This window comes from Seriola lalandi, unplaced genomic scaffold, assembly GCF_002814215.2.
Source record: "Seriola lalandi dorsalis isolate HSWRI2012SDOR001 ecotype SW California unplaced genomic scaffold, Sedor1 jcf7180002054879, whole genome shotgun sequence".
In the NCBI taxonomy this organism is placed as follows: Eukaryota; Metazoa; Chordata; class Actinopteri; order Carangiformes; family Carangidae; genus Seriola; species Seriola lalandi.
In genome coordinates, this window is record NW_019525432.1 from 1,595,359 (window position 1) to 1,608,572 (window position 13,214).

The 13,214-nt window shown below is 42.1% G+C and overlaps 1 protein-coding gene across 1 annotated transcript in view; it reads right to left on the bottom strand.

Annotated features, from left to right (window-relative positions):
• Positions 1-11,146, bottom strand: part of khdrbs1b (KH domain containing, RNA binding, signal transduction associated 1b) — a 33,961-nt gene extending 22,815 nt beyond the window's left edge. The window contains exon 1 of the mRNA XM_087179918.1: positions 11,131-11,146. The gene's annotated coding sequence lies outside the window, so the exon portion shown is untranslated. The remainder of the gene's footprint in view (positions 1-11,130) is intronic.
• Between the last annotated feature and the right edge of the window lie 2,068 nt (positions 11,147-13,214).

The following is a 13,214-nucleotide window of genomic DNA, read 5'->3' on the forward strand; positions in this document are numbered from 1 at the left end:
TGACAAGCAGTCCTGCGGGAGTATACTTGTGTTGTAGGTCGCAAAGGTGCCCCAACTGTACTGCTTTTTAAATTTTGTCTTATTTTTATTTTTTTACCATTTATTTATTACCATTGTGGCTCCCTGTCTTTTTCATATACTGCCTGTATGAGCAAAAACACGTGGTTACAGGCACAGGTTGGATTGTATAGGTTAAATGATTGGGTTGTGTTGAGTCTGAAATAAATTTGGAGATGACAGGTTGAGCGGTGAACTTTAAGGGAGCAGGACAATCATTCAAATTCACTTTTCAGTGTCACTAAAGTATGAATCCAGAAATCCAAATCATTAGAAGCTGTAACAGATTTCTATTTTTTTCTATCAAATATGGCATCATTTGTATTCATTTTGTGCTGTTAATCATCTTCAAAGAGTGGAAATTCTCTTTTCTGTACTTGTCCAGTTCATGAACTCGTCACCCGGCTGTCAGTTCAGCTTCCCTTTACCGACAACAGGTGGACCGTCACGGCTGAAGCTCTGCTGCTCGGTGACACAGCAGCATCAAACGGGGCTCACAGCCCATTTCATATGTCAGACCATGGTGTCTCCCCTCTCTCTCTGCTGAATAGAGTCTAGAAAGCACAAATACTATAAATAATCTCTGAAACCAATAGAGGATTTACCACTTGCTTTTTACGCTCTGGTAATTAGAAATGCATTTAGGCCTTCAAAGGCTGGCTGCAGATGGAGATCAGAGGCCTTTCTTAGCCGTTAAAGCTCTGTAAAGAAACGCACCCCCTTCTTTCACCTGCTTTCTAGCTTCAGGGCATTTAGAAAAATACAGACGTAACTCATCCCGCATTCAGTTTTTAATGATTGTAAATGATATATCTCTTTTCATAGTGCTTCTCCAAAGCCGCCATTCTTTTAAGGTAAAAAAAGAAAGAGTAAGAGAGAAGAAGAAATCCTGCCTTTGAGCTTCTTTTCAGGCTTCCCTTTGATCCAGGTCCCTGTGTGTGTGTGTGTGTGTGTGTGTGTGGCCATGTGCATGCATGCTGACGTGTATACGTGTGCGTGTATGTGCGCATGTGTTCATGTAAACAGTAAACAAAAACACCATGTTCCCAAGAGCCAAAGATGTGTGATCAAACACAGCCCTCTGAGGTCTATGAGAGAGAGTGGGTGTGTGTGTGTGTGTGTGTGTGTGTGTGTGTGTGTGTGTGTGTGTGGAAACTAGAGGGTTTGGCTCTTCCCAGCTAATGACAGGCGCCGCAACTTTGAATGTTAAAGAAGAAAAAAAGAAAAGTGCCACCATCGCAGCCACCAGAGTCATCCAACTCTCGCTGCATCATTACCCCACGCTTTGAATGTCTCACGCACGCAACAAACGCAGAGAAATGCAATTTATCACCTCTTTGCTCCACGTATCACTAAAAATTATTCATGGGAATTTGTAATTGTGTGGAGGAGACATTTTCCTGTTCATTCCCTTAGAACAATATTCGTGTTCTGACTCAGCTTTCTGCAGCTGTCCGCGGTGAAGAAGCACGTCCCTGTGACATTTTGGCTCTGTCCCTAGACATTAACATTTTTGTCCCCTGTTTTCCGCAGCCATTTAAATGCGCTGTTTATCTTTCCACTGCTGTGTATGTTACCTCTATGTATAATTCTCATGCTGTTTTGCATTCAGCCCAACTCCACGGCAGAAACAATCATGTCACACCTGCTAATTTAAAGTGCAATGTTTCGTCTCTCACTTCGCTGCTGGACGCACGTAAACAAAATCGTATGTAATCTTTTTTTTTCTTCTCTCTTTTGAGGTGAGGCTAGCTTACATGCACAACAAAGAGGCCATCAATCACAGCCCTCAGGGAGTTTTATTTATTTATTTATTTTTGTCTTCTCACAAATCAGGAAACCCACCTCCTCCCTGTCGTTTTGGGTAATCTTATTGTTTGGCAGGCTCGACCCCCTCCTCACGTCGAGGTTACGAGGTCTTTCTTGAGTGTCGAGTCCGATTTGTCTGCTTTGGCCTTTAGTAAAAAGCACACACACGCAGCACAAACAATGCACGCACACGCCTGAGTAAAAAAAAATAAACACGCTGGCACACAAGCTGAGGGTTGAGGCCTGCCGACTCAGACAACACCTGGATCCAGACGCCTGGCGTGATGAGGTCTGATGTGGCCTCGGGCGTCTGAAACGCTGCATTCTCAATGGACTCGCTCAAATACCCGCAGTGTTTCCTACAGTAGTGAGGTCAGACAGACCATCCAACCTCAGCGGCCAAGGGCGTACTTCAGATGAATTTTAAAGAAAGGCTTTTTTTTTTTGCAATCCTCTTGCAATGTTCTGTGGATCTCTGCACATTAAATCCCCTCACCTTCTTCCTTCACCCAGGAATGACAGTTCAGCAAAGCCTGTTTCACTGGAACAGTGTTTGAATAATCCACCACCAAAACCAGACAAGTTGTAAAAATAACAGATGGCTGTCGGTATAATAAACGATCACACAAAGTACACAGTCAAATGATAAGTTCTGAGAAAACACTGGCTCCTTCACCGTGATTCAGCTGCATAAAACACCTACACGCCAACTGACGACTCAAATGCTTTTTTTTTTTATCTCTTGCTTAAACACTTCCACTAAACTTCCACCCAGTTTACATTCACTTTGAAATTGCTTTCCGCGTTTACACTCTTAGTGGATGTTAAGCTGATTATATCTCTTACTCATCAGCTGGCCATGCAACTCATTATGGCGCCTGCTCCTCAGCTCAACGTTCAATGTTCTTCTCCGCTCAGATCCGACGGTCTATAAGTGCTTATCCTTCCAAGTTAGAATCTTTATGATTGTCATGACATCAAATACCGTTCTTCATGCTATTTATTGCAGTGTGCAGTATTACCTCTCTATATAGTTTATATAATTGTTGGCAGCACAGTCAGCATGTAATGTAATGTCATCTCCTTAATAAGAGCCTCACTGGGTTCCATTCATTCTCTCTGTGCTATATGAGAATAGGGCTGCATGATATGCAAAAATTATTTTGGTAGATATTGCGATTTCAGTTGGAATGGTCATTTTTGCTTTTCATTTTAAATGAAAAATACTTTAAAATGATGATGATGTGATTTTTGTTGGGTCTTGTAACAAACAGTGGCTTCATTTTCTTCATGCGGTCGTGGCCTTCATGTAGATGTTCTGACCATTTCCTGCTCCACTCTCACGTAAACTATGAAATCCAGTTCGTCCTGACATATAGGCTGAAATACGGCAACCGCCCCACACCTCGCTATATCCCATTGACCCCCATACATATACCTGCCTGAAACACATCACACTCAATCAAACGATTCAGTGGTTCAGTCACCTCCAAACTTTAAGTACTTTTGTTTCCCCTCTTCCATCCGGCTCAACCCTGCAAGTTAGTGCTGTGTGAATTCCATTAAGATATTCCACCCCCACCACCCTCCTCTCGTGGTTTTGATTATGATATGAGCTGAGGAGTTAATAAGCGTATTAATTACCTGTGTAGGAGACAAACCAGCTCCCAGAGCGAGCCCACAAACTGCTTTCCCTCCCCCCACCTCCTTTCCTCCCACACAACCAACCGAGGACCGTCACCTTGTGTTTAAATGAGCCATCATCATCTGATTCTGTCCAAGGTCAGCTGAAGCTCTGCAGTTAGCACGGTGCCTGCTACAGGAAGTCTCTAAAGTCGCACAGTAATGAGAATAATTAGAATAATACAAGGTCAAGCAGGACGACGGAGGAATGGAGGGAGGGACATGGAAACAGAGAGAAAGGGAATGGAGAACAGACTAAAGTGGAAAGTGAGGAAATGGTTGTAATCCTCAGAGACTGGATGTGATCACGGCTCGATACTTAAGTTTCTAATTATCTGTCTTTGTCCCAGAGATAACAAACACACACACACACACACACACACACACACTCTCACACTCATGCAGGCGCACACACATCAAACAGACGGCACACGCAGCGTGACAGGTCTTCAACCTTCTGGACGTCTCTGGAAAGAAGTGTGAAACCTCATAGGTCGATGTGACTTATATGTCCAGTCTGTCACTCTCACTCACACACACACCCACACACACACACACACCCACACCGAGCATTAATATGATATCAAATTTCAACATAGATAGCGCTCTGAGCATGCGAGGGCACAGGTGCCTTCTCACAACAAGCTCTAGTGTAGGAAGCCAAAAGCACAGCCAGAAAAGACGAGCATCGGCCCAATGTGTACAGCTCATGCAGCCAGAAGTCAGAACAGGTCAGCACACAGGAGAAGCCCACAGCCCAAATAACAAGCAGAACAAACAGCTGGATTCCAGTTCTTAGCTGCAGACCTTCTCCTCTGAATGCTTATAGGAATTGGTATACACCAGTGTTGTCATTATAGCAGAATCTAACTTTCACATGCTGCAACAGGCTGCTTTTCTTTTTGTTTAACCCTTTGTTGATGTTAGAAAAGTCCAACTCACACTGTGGACGTAAGGCAGATTCTCTGAAAAGGTTGAGTTAGCTGACATGAACTAAATCAATATTAAGTTTGTTAATCGATTGAAGGGAAATTTCACGGATTTCTTTTTTCACATCAAAGTTTGTTTACAGGTTTGGGAGAGAACTACTGTTCCTGTGTGAAAACAAGTTGTCTGAAGCCTTTTGCGGCTCCGGAGGGAGCAGTGTGAAGTCTGACAAATGTCCTCCAGCGATGTCACTTGAGTCAGCTTTGGTTGGGGATGGAAGACTACATGCCTGCTTGAGGCTGGCACAACACAAAATAATCCCTGACCGAATAGAATTGCATTGTGGGTGGCGCCAGGTATTGACAAGATGTAGGAAGGCATGATTGATAAAGACAGTATCTCTGGTTCTGTAGCATCTGTTTTGATATCAACTGTCCAAAATCTATCTATCTATCTATCTATCTATCTATCTATCTATCTATCTATCTATCTATCATTTGAAATGATAAAAAAAATAGATGAAGTGATTATGAAAACAATAATTAGTTGCAGCCCTTGTCTCAGATAAAACATATCATCTTTTATTGTCTGATGATCATGAAAATGTGACAAAATATGACTTAATAAGTATATCTATTTATTCTGTTTTTAGTGTCTGTGTAAGGTCACAGTCACATTGAGCATAATGAGCACACAGCGCAGTATTAAGTGCTTACTGCATATGCTTTCTTCTGCATTTTATACACAACATTGGTTTAACAGTTCTCTCTGTGAATAAAGCTGACTTATCGTTTGCGTTTCTTGCCAACTCATCTCCTTGACCCATTTAATGTCTGGATTCTGGTCTGAGCGACCCAGCATGAATTTTTTGAACGGTAGCAGCTGACAAATACATCAAGAAACCCCAAAGTCGTCTGAGGATCTCAGTGCTTTTTTCTTGTGCACAACTGGACAAAAACACCTGACTCTCAGTCACACTTCACCAAGTATCACACCTGTGCCATCAGGTACAGATCATTATCTCATCAGATGTTTCAGTCTTGGCCATAAACCAAATCTAATGGGAATTTAACCCGATTCTGACACCAGTCACACTTGACTACTTTTTAATATCGTTATGTCTGTGTATAAGTTATCATAGTGACACATTTAATGTAAATATCACATTGCGTCACTGTGGTCACATTTTACTGAAGTACAGAACCAAGAGAAAACTTGTTGTATTTCATGATATAAAGAAGAAGTGTTTGTTTTTTCTTCAACTCGAAAGCTCCGATGAGTCAAAATGGCTTTTCCAATAACAAATACACGTGTCCTGTTTGCTTAAATTACACAATAAGTGACTGAATGGAGTTCATGTCACCTTCAAACAACGGTTTAACATTTTATGAAATACATTTATTTGCTTTCATGTTAGGTGTCTGTATGCTGTAAATATGAAGCTACAGTCAGCAGCCTTTTAGCTTAGCTTAACTTAAAGACTGGAAACAGGGAGAAGCAGCTACGAGTTTGCCTTTGACCAAAGGTAACAAAATCTGCTAATCAGCACACGGCCTGGAGGAGCTGGGGATCAAACCACCGACCTTCTAATTAGTGGACGACCCGCTCTACCTCCTGAACCACAGCCGCCCAAACGGAGCCGCAACAGAGAAGACCTCAGTCCAAGCTACTAAAAGTCGTGTTGGTTCAATATTAGCCAAAATTAACACTGAGGAATTCTGACTCTGACAGTTGTACAGTTTATTGCTGTGAGTTTACACACTTTAAAGTAACTGTTCTTCAAACTACTGATAATACCAATATCCCCCAAAACTAGTCGGAGACACCAAAATGAAAATTTGCCAAAAAAACAGTGAAGAAAAACATCAAACAACACACAGTGGTTTTGATATCAGTCGGGTGCCTGTGTTCCTTGGCCCTGTAAACAAAACACTTTGCCATTCCAGCCCTGGCTCCAGTTTTATCCACCAGTTTATTTGGACTGGGATTCAGACTGACGACATGCTGGAGTGTTTGATGCAGAGGCCATGTCTTTTAGCTGTTTGACCCTGACTGCTGCAGCTGTCATCAGCCAGAGTGCAGCTCTGTGTCTTCCAACCCTCTTCCTTCCTCCTTTTCTTTCTTTTCCGATCGATGGGTTTACGGCCTTTGGCCGTGATGGGGAATTTGATGCTTGCAGGAAAACAGTTGTTGCAAATGAATTCAATCCCTTATAAAAGGTGCAGAACTGCTGAACTGCTGTTTCACTTCACTTTCATCAGGAAAACAATGATGTGACTGAGGAATTAGTGGCAGGAAGAAGAATCCTCTCATGCACACTGGGTTTTGGCAGCGGTAGCGACAAGCTTTTATCTCCAGGTTGTTGGTTTTTGTGCGACGGCTGAGTCTCTGGATACACTCAGTCTCATTTGCATTCATACAGCAGAGTAGGGGCCATAAAAGTGACATCGGCGGGAGCGTAACGTAATGGCCTTTTTTAAAGTAATAATGTACCGAGTGGGTATATTTATATGAATGTCACAATGTGTGTGATGGTAAAAGGGCAGGAGTTACAGTGTGTGTGTGTGTGTGTGTGTGAGGGGAGGTTTATTTTCCTGCTTCATGTGGCTGCTGCACATCACATGAAGTGAAAGACAGCACTCTGGCATCTTTTACACTCCAATACACAGAAGAATAAATTCCCTCACAAGACCACCCTCTCTCACACACACACACACACACACACACACACACACACACACACACACACACACACACACACACAGCAGTATCCGTCAAAAAAAAAAAAACCCTAAACATTAGGCACGAGGAACTTGCTGAGAAGTGAAAAGCCGTCTAAGCTGTTGATCCTGTTTGCTGCTTTAAAATTTTCCAGGAAATCTTCATTTTCAATCTTTTTCACTGAGGGATGAGCGCGTGGCGAAGGAGGCTGGCGGAGACTGAGTTTTATCTATCATGGGGCAGAATAAGACCCTATGAAGCTCAGCACACTCAGGTGCTTCATCTCATGTGTCCTCTGCCAGTTAAGTCTAAATCCTTATGAAACAGCGGGGCGGCTGGAACATGAAATAATATGAGGGAGTGCCATCTGGTAAGCCAGTATCTATGGGCGACATGCTAACATAATACAAAGGCTCTAAACGTTGAGATATCTGGAGATTAGACGCGTTGCTGATTACAACCAACAACCTTCAACCTAAAAGTAAAACCCATTGTTTGCCATGACCTTTCAAAACTAGCCACGACCGTTATAGAAATTCAGTCAAGGTTAGGCAAAGACCATTATTATGGTAATGTCGGTAGGAGATGAGTTGTGAACAGCTGCCTGTGGTGTTTGGTGGTGTGTTTATCTTGAGGCTGAAGCACATTTTTGCTTCACATTATTTCTCCTTTCATGTCTATCTGTCTATAAACTCATCGTACAGCCTCACAATCAGCGTAGATCTTTCACTTTGCTATTTGTTTTGCTATTTCTGCATAGCCAGCGTTAGCATTAACAGCTGTTTACTCACCAATCTAGAAGAAACATTGCGAGTTCAGCATCAGACTTGATTCCTTTACTCACCAGGGGCTATCTCCAGTGGTGGAGAGCAACACCAATGTTAGCTCTTGTCTCTATCATGTATTTTCTAATACTGAAGTTAGCACGCTAACTAGCTAGGCCTGTGTCCTCACAGACAAGTCAGTAACTTGCTGGTGAACATATTGAAGCATTTAGCTGCTCAAGGTAATTTTCCAGAAGTTGGTTGAGTCCAAAACAGAGACTCAAAATAAAGGCTAATGTTGCTGTGCCTGCTTGATGTTGAACAAAGCAACTGTTTACTAACAAGCATCAACTTTATAAGGTGGTTGCAGTTGGTTTGTGCTGCCACCTAGTGGCCAGAAATCTGTTAATGCGGACTTATGCAAGTATGTTGGCAAGACTTATTTGGAGGAGATAACACCGGCAAGAGGTGGTAAAATTGTGCCCCAAACACTCTTTTATAAACATCCATCAACATCACATCACCCACAAATTTCCTGTGCAGTTATTACCAACATTATGAGAGAACTCAATTTTGGTTGCACCTCCAAATCCAGTGCTGGCTAATCTGACTAAACTGTCAGCTTGTTCACAACCCTTCTCATCATCAGATCATTTGCCTTGCTGGATCTATTTTTAGCAGTTTCAGTGTGTTCCAAGATCTCTGCAGCTACTCTGAGTACAATATTTATGTTTTCCTTTCCTCCTGCTATTTCTGCCTTCGGCCTTCGAAGACCACAATCATTATTCACGCAGCCACAAGAGGTCGTGACATACTGTACGTCCAGTGTTTGAACAAGCAACCAAAGCTGTTGTTTGGAGGAGTTCTCACGAGGCTCAGGACTGAATGGGAAAATCTGGGTTAGGAAAGTGAATGAATAAAGCTCTCCGAAAAAAGCTCTCCGCTTTGTGAGCAAGGTGCACCCTGCAGGGGATTCATCCAGTGACCAGCCAGTAGCAAACTGAGGTTGTAATGGACAGATCCCACTGTGAAGGTGTAAAAAATAAAGCATGGAGTAGTTTTCACTTTCAGCTAAAATCCTTTCCTGGATAAAATGAAGGTTAAAAATATATGTGTAGCTGTCATTGGTATCTTATTTTAACATTTGACAGCTGATGGTTTGGTATTTCAGTAACCAGAGGTTGGATTTCTTTCAACATGAAAGGCTTTTTTTTTTTTTTGCAGTCTGCAACCCTACTGAGGGGGATGATGAGTAAAGAGAAAAAAGAGAAAGTTACGAGGGCCAGAGAGAAAGACAGCGGGAGTGAGAGAGAATGAAAAGGAAAACACATAACTAGCTCAGAGGAGACGCCTCAGAGGAGAGACGAGTTTTGCTCATTTTTATTTGAACCTACTCGTGTTCATTTGAGAAGTTGCGAGGTGCTGCTGAGAAATGCTCTGAATTATGGGGAGAATAAGTCGAGAAGCAAGAAAAAAAAAACGGTGAAATTGCGACAAGTCCTTTGTGGAAATTCTTATCTGACTGGAAGAAGGGGGACCAAGGCCCTGACAGATTCAGGGCACAGCATGTCATTGTGCGTGTGTGTGTGTGTGTGTGTGTGTTTTTCTTCCCCTCTTTTATTTGTCCTGCGAAATAGGACATGGTAAAAAGGTTCCTACTCATCTACTCTTGTGTCAGTCTTTCAAGGGCAAACGACCTTTTTGGCTGGTGCAGCGGCCTTCTTTAACACACACACACACACACACACACACACACACACACACACACACACACACACACACACACACACACACACAGTAAGAGACGTCAGGGCACTGGAGTAGATGGAATTTACTCTCACATTCACACAGATTCTTCAGTCTGCTGACAGTCTGAAGGTAACCTTTTCCTTCCTCCCTTTATCTTCCTCGGTGTAACACCCTCCCCCCACTTCGTTTCTCACCTCCTTTTCTCGCCCGCACAAAAGATCACCTCGCTAAAAGGTGAGCTTTGGAATGAGATGAAATTTAATCAGACAAGGGGGGACATTTAATGGATCGCCAAAGGGAAGAAATAAACAGTGACAGCCAACTCGACAGAAAATGCCCGTAATCAAAACATAACTGTAACTGTCCACGCTACAAAGTAATAACCACTGACAAATTGAATTGCATACTTTTCATGCCACTTGTGTCATCAAGTGTTTTGTGAGGCAACTAAAATAGCTGGGAAATCGTTTTCCAAGGCAGCGGATGGTCTGTGCAGTCAGCAAAAAAGGTGACGGGTCATGAATTCTGTTTTCCACAGGGAAAAAAGAGGATGAAAAACACTTCTGAGGGAATGAATGATAGAAGAGCCACGTTGGTCTCAAAGCCTGACGCTGCCAAAACACACCTCTGTGGCGTGTTTATTTGTGTGTGTGTGTGTGTGTGTGTGTGTGTGAGAGAGTGGGCAGGGCTCCTGTGCAAAGTGCTGCCAGGGTGTGTGTGTCTGTGTGTTTTGGTGTGTATGTTTGTGCCTGAATCAGGTTTGTGTATACAGGACGAGCACGTGTGTGAGTGTGCACACAGTACTGAACCAAAGTAATTAAGCCCTCTCTGCTGGTATTTCACTGGGAACTGGGCAGAGAAAAGTCATTAAGTCATTAAATAGGGATAAAATATATTCAAAAGCCATATCTTAAAGGAATAATAAGACTTTTTCCCAAGAGTTAAATGAGTTCGTTCATACCACTCGCTCATATATATCTGTGCAAAGCTGGAGCGTCCTGTAGAGTTGGTGCAGTTTGCACCTAGTCTCCAAGTTAGGCTGTATACCAGAGCTGTTCAAACTGTAAGGGAGAGTTTCCGGTGGTGGTGTTTACTCTTGTCTCTATCACGTCTTTTCTTCCAGTGAAGTTAGCACGCTTACAAACTACGTCACTTTCTGATAGCTACTCGCTGTAGCCTCCAATCTGCCCTGAAGACGTAGCTTGCTCAGAGGGTGTATTATAAACTTTTGTCTCGTAAAGCTGACAGTGTCAAAGCTCTTATCAAGTAACAATCCCCGCCACGTTCAGCGGCAGAAAAAAATTGTTAGAAAACTGCAATTGCTACAATTTTGACACAAATTGTAGCAATTCAGACATAAATCAATCAAATCTGAACACGCTGACACGATACACACATTTTTAGATTCATTGGGACTTACATTTTCCAAAGCCAGAATGATGTCCAATGTCTGTCAGAAAGAACCATCCAAAAATTTGCTGTGAAATCACAGAAAAAAAAGGTCATTATAACTATGTTTTAAAATTTTTCATCAGTATCAAAGTCATTCAGTGCTAGCTGTCATCCATCCACGCATCAGTTTGTACGTTTTAGAGATGTTCGTAGGTTTATTTTTCCACTTTGGACAGAGCTCAAACTGCTGTTTACCCCTGCTTCAAGTCTTTATGCTAAGCTAGGCTAGTCATCTCCCAACTTCAGCTCCATTCTGTGTACACACAGGCATGAGTCAGGTGTCAATCTTTTCATCTCACTGTCATAAAGAACATGGATAAGATTATTTCCAAAGCAGTCAAACTATTTGTTAAAATGTAGTGGCCCAGGTTCGACTCAAACCCATGGCCCTTTGCTGCATGTCATTCCCATATGATGTCATAAATAATCCTGAACTTCAGCTTGACTGCACATATTAACTTTGCCCTGGTTCCACTTTGTCTGACATAAAGATGGAAATATGAGCAAAAAAATAGGTGAGATTTCAGTGCAACTTTTGCTCTATTTTTGCTTGATTTATTTTTCAGTTGTTATTCTGTCTTTGTCCTGCCATGTTTCACATTTTTTTTGTCCCATCAATGATCCAGTCCGGGTCAGATTTTTGCACTGCAGAAATAACCTGACAAATGCACATTCAAATGCAGTTGCTCTGTAGGATACTGAGTTTGCTTCAGGCTGTTAAACGTACCAGATGGCTGGGGTTTTACTGCAACACGACTATTCACGGAGCGCCAGACAACAGAGAAAAACGAAAAACAGAGAGCTGTAAAATAAGTCAGCGTGATTTCTGACACTTGCTGACACTCGTCATATTGTCTCATCCTATAAACCAGATTGAGCAGGCGAAAGCAAATGTGAGTTATCTGAAAGAACCTTTCACTGTGATTTTCAAGTTTGTCATTTGTGCACATAACAAATCTTGCAGGTTCATATTTATCACAATAATTCTTTTCTAAAATACTGAATTAAAAATAGGTGTATACACTGTTTCTGCAAGTAGACACAGTAGTAACAGCTGCATGTGACTCCAGAGATACCAAAGTATTTCTGATTCTGAGCTCAAAAAGCAACAGTGAACAATGTCTCCCTCATGTGGTTCATAAAAGGAATCACAGGTAAAGAGGAAATGTTTCACTTTGGAATTGTGTATTCCACTAGGATATAACCTGTAAAGGGCATGATTAAGTCTGCAAGCATGCATACATATGAACATGGACCCACCTTTGCACACACATACATGCACAAATACACACACACACATGCACACACACGCACACACACACCCAGAAATATGCTCATTTAATTAATGAATTCAAAACATTTGGAGTAGCTCCAGACTTCAGCCTCAAGGCCAAACGTTCAGCACATAACAGCTTTCTGAGGGATTTGGGGGAAAATTATCACGATGCCATTACATTACATCAGTCAATGTGTCCACGGGCAATAAAGCACCAATGTTTTTCCAAATGCCAATTTCCTCAGACATATTAATTTCACCTTTTTGCATTCTACCATCGCCTTCGCTCTGTGCACGCAGCTCAACTGAAAATCAATTAACGAACTGGAAAAACATAAATATGAGACTATATAATGATTTTCTGGCAACATTTGACGAAATCTTTTCTCTGGAAAAGATTTTCTTTGGAAATGTGACAGCATGTCACAGCAGAGCCCGTGACCTGCACGTTAGTCTGATGAAAATAGGGCATCACCTATAAGGCTCTCAGTGGTCACACTACAATTAATCATATTCATCGTAGGTTATAACTTAACAACCCACGATTTACAGGTGCCAATGAAATACTCGTTTCTACTGATACTTTAATGTAGATGCAAAGGAAGACTACAAAGAACAAGGGACTAATAACATGATATTTCAGAGGAAAAGACAAATAAATTATACCAGTGTTTCTTCTACATTCATTTAGCAGATGATGAGCGCAACAGCGGGGGGAGGGAAGGAGAGGGGAGGGAGGGAGTGGGGTGGTTGGGTGATCCTATTGGAGTTAATTA